The following is a 4,498-nucleotide window of genomic DNA, read 5'->3' as shown; positions in this document are numbered from 1 at the left end:
TCTCAGAGGCTGGGAATATTTTCCCCAGTCTGAGTGATCTAATACCTGACAGTTCCCATGGTGCGTATGCATTACTTTCTGTCAGGAACTTGGGGGTTTTTGCAGATATTTGGTCTTCGCGAGCCAACGGATTGTGGTAACTTTCTCTTAATTGTGTGTGTCAGTGTAGTCTTTGTTTAGATTTGAGCAAATCGGACCGTTGGGGAGTAAAGTCCTTGTTGATGTATTTGCTACCAGCATGCTGAGCCAGGAGGTTCTGTTTTCTTTCTGAACTGGCTCCTGGTCCTCGCCAGAATTAGTAGTTCAACAGGACAGAGCTGTGTACCTCAACTCACTTAGAACATTTAGATAGGACAAAGCTGTTGTGTCCCCATCTTCCTTTTCTGAACGTGTAGTATATTATTAAAATACCCAAGAATAAGTGTCAGAAAATTCTGGAAATTACGTAACCGTGAATTTGGTTTTGATTTAAAAAGACAATTTTAATGGTATAGTTTGTTTGATTTGAAACAAACTAAAAGTAGTGCTAAGTTAGTAAGTCATGTTTGTTTTTTCCATCTAATTCAAATTATTTTCCTAAACCTTGCCAGTCCTTTCTCAGTCTTTTGACTTGTAGTTGTCTCTAATTTGTGTTCTTTGGCAGAGAATTGTTTATCATATTTGTAATCTGATCACACACACCAGGGCAGAAAAATAGTTCTTATCCCTTTGCTTACATTCTCCCATACTCTCATTGCTGTTAAGTAGTGAAGGCCATGTCTGACCTCAGTGGAGGTTGGAAAAGTTTAGTTAGCATTTGCTAGCAAACACAACTATGCAGGATTCTCATGCTGGTGTCTTAGGAACTGATCCAGTATGAAGTTCAGCTGTGGGTTCTGTTATACCCTGAGGCTGAGGGTATATTCAACCTGACAGCGCATGGCTTCCAGGAGAATGCACTCACCTAGCGTGAGGTCAGGCTTCTTGGCAGTGAGGAAGCAATGCTGCCTGCTCCTTTTGGCTGTAGGAGACAAACTGGCTGAAGCAGTGCTGTTTCCCTTCGTTAGCCTCCATGGCTAGAGTTCAGCTGATCCTGCTAGCATTTGCAGACTGCTCCAGCAGTGGGATGTAAAGAGAAATAGTAAGGACACAGTATTCATTCATCTGTGTCTACGTTCATTTGTATGTAGACACAGATGAATGTAAATAAATTTTAGAGTAATAAAACAGTAAATACCCTTCAGGTAATGAAAATGGCCTAAGATCAAGAATACTTCACTAACCAAACTTGATTGTTTGAAAGGGAAGGAAAATTTGATCCTAATGAGATTAAATTTAAAGTGGGCACTGTGCTTCAAAGTGGAGATTAAGCCCTTGGATTTTATCATAGACTGCAGTTTTTCAGGACCTATTCTTCCTTCAGCTGAAGCCAGAGGCAGAACCGCTGTTGAAGCCAAAGTGGGCAAAGGAATGTCTACTCTAGTTGATAGACATATATAACTGGAAAGTCACTCATGTTTAAATTGTAAACTGTTCAGTGGAAGTTTCCATATATTTCATGTCTATATTTGGATGGCAGCGTATCACAAGCTATTCAAACACATTCTGCTTCAGCCTCTGAAGAAAACCCTTTATGTTTACTGTCCCAGGTCCAAGTGAAAGCCAGTCAGTAAGATTTTTTGGACTTTTTATTAGGCTGGGGATCTAAGTCTCCAGTTTCCAGGCAGTTTGTTAAAGATACAACTTGATCTGCTTTGACAGCGTGCTCAGGCTTTCTGTGGCACTTGCGTGCAACAGAGAAATTTTCTGATTTTTGTGGCTTTGATGCCTTCTGGAGCTGACTTACCCTTCAGCCTAATGAAAGGAATGAAAATGCTGAGAAAATAGAATCTCTGAATTTAAAAGCAGTAACTCTGGTGGAGCTTGGTAGTGATTGGGAGTTGCCCCGTTAGAAATATGGCTTAAAATCAAGGCATAAACGTTTGTCACCACTTTTCTTCTTCAGAACAGGGGAAAAGAAAATACAGTGTTTGTATTGTATGGTGCCATACTTAGTAAAAGAGAAGACCTATGTGACAACACTAATATGAATTGCAAATGGAAGTAACTAAGAACATTTATGGGAGAAGCAACTGTTCTGATTAAACTATTCTACTTCGCATGTGCCAAACCCCTCCCGTTCTTCCTCCTCTCTTCTCACCTCAAAATTACTTCATAAATTGTAGAGAACTATAGTCAATTGGCTTTTGATGCAAATGTTTTTTGGCTGGTTACTACATCACTCTTCTTTACACGCATTGATTTTGAAAGGCAAAGTAAACAGTTTTAAAATTATTATTTTCGCTTAAGAATATTAGGATGGTCTTTCTTTTGTGTTTTTCTGGTTCCCTACTGGTTCAATATTAATAGTTTCAAAAGCAGTGATAAAAGTTGACTTCTGAGACCTGTTCTTCTTGCACTCTGCTTGAGGTTGTAATGTAGAAGTTTTCTGCTACCGGGTCACAGGTCTGGCAGTATGAAGACTTCTCTGCAGTTTACTGACCTGCAGTCCTGGACTGTCTTACCTGCTTTTCCTGTATACTGTGCTTGTCAGACAAGCATACAGCTAGAAAGTGTCACACTATCAAAAGATGTCTATACAAGGTGATTCATGGTCAGAGAGGATCTACATACCTAAGATTTGTGTGATGTGTAAAATTTAAAGGTGCCTTGGAATTGGAATCGGAGAGCCTGGCCTGAGCATGGAGGCATTCTCTGCAGAACCTGGGGCCATATCAGCACCTTAGGATAAAAATTCCCAGTGAATGACCTGCAAGTTCAGCAGGGAGCTGCTTTGTAGAGACACAATCTTTATACCTCCCTGCTGAAGTAGCACATGAGAAATAGCGAGCATGGAAATTTGTCTAACACGTCCTCTGAGTGTGCAATCCCTGACTGGAATCTCATCCTGGAGATAAGAGTTTGTAACATTTTCTTCAAGAACTGGGAAGGACATACTGCCAATGTAAGAGGAAGTTGTGTGCTTCTTTCAGTTAGAAAACATCCTATGAGTAAAGAATTTACCCAGGAAATGTAAGAAACAGATTTAGTGTCTTCTGGCAGTGACTAATTCCAGTGCTCAGGCGTATGTCCTAACCAATGCACGGCTGTCGGTTGCAGCCCTTACTAGAAGTTATCATGGTACAAAAAGTAATTTCAATTTCTTTAGGACAGCAAACAAATAGAATTTTGTAAATTTAGATTGCTTTGGGAGCTCCACTGGGAAGGATGCGTTTTGGACTGTGGTGACTACTATTTAATGTAAAATTCAGAAATAGCTCTGAGAATTGCAGTAAGTACCTAAACCACTAAACTTAGAATCTTCTAATCTTTTCTGAATGAGGGAAATGAGGGAATGTTTTTTGTTTGGTTGGTTTTGGGTTTTTTTGGGGGTTATTTTCTGTTTGTTTGGTTTTTTTTTGTGCAGTGGGGTTGCAAATCTGAGGACCCCTGAGCCTTGTGAGTACTTTTCAGGGAAACAGTGCATAGCAAATCGCAGAACGGTTTGGGTTGGAAGGGCCCTTTTAAAAATCATCTAGTCCAGCTGCCCTGCCGTGGTTTTAATCAGTTTCACCAGCGACAAGAACTGATCCCCTTTGGGCCATATTCTTGATTGACAGTCCTAATACCTGCAGCAATGTTCCCAAATGGAGTTTGTGCAAGTGATGGTAGCTGCAGCTGTGTTCACATTCTTTGTACTGCTTCGTCCAGCAGCATAAAACTGAACCCTTGTACTGTGACTTTATCTACCTCCTTACCCAAAACAGAAATTCATATCATGTCTGCTACCCTCTACCATGCTGTTCTTCCTCCAGACTGACCTTTCACTTACAGTACAGTCCACATCCTTTCTGTCCTGGCTCAGTATCTCACCAGGTCTCAATCCTTTTATCCGCATCTCACCAACTTTTTTTTCAGATAAAAACTGCTCACAAATGCTTGCTTCCATGTAAACTTTGTATATTTTAAAAAGTATTTTCTGTACCCACCACCTCCTACCTCAGTGTAATCATGCTGTATGAAGGGTGCAACTAATATGTCATCACCATGCCTGTGAAATGGAAATATTGGGATGTTTAGCTCTGCAGGTTTCAGTGTCACAGAGATCCAGACCTGCTTTTTGCTTGGTGAATGAATGAGTAAAGCTGCTGCCTCCTTTGCAGTAGTAAAAACTAAGTGGGAGGATAAATGTGATTCTACTAGCTGGTGTGCAATTTACATTAAGAAGACTCAACTAGCATCATACCTAGTACAGACAATGACTAAAACTTTGACATTGACTCATTCAAAGTAAAATGTTCGCATAAATAGTATCCTTGCGATTTGAGGATGATTTAGGAATTTTTCTTTCACAAATTGGGATTTAAGATAATGCAGACCATTAGGAAGCATCAGATGCAACTTAATCAAGCTATACTATATGAGGTTCATCATAAAAAGACTTTTATATTACCGGATATTCAGATAGCAGCAGTCTCAG

Source organism: Opisthocomus hoazin, chromosome 7 (genome assembly GCF_030867145.1).
Source record: "Opisthocomus hoazin isolate bOpiHoa1 chromosome 7, bOpiHoa1.hap1, whole genome shotgun sequence".
NCBI classification, from domain to species: Eukaryota; Metazoa; Chordata; class Aves; order Opisthocomiformes; family Opisthocomidae; genus Opisthocomus; species Opisthocomus hoazin.
The sequence above is the reverse complement of the archived record's forward strand: the minus strand, read 5'-3'. Positions refer to the sequence as shown.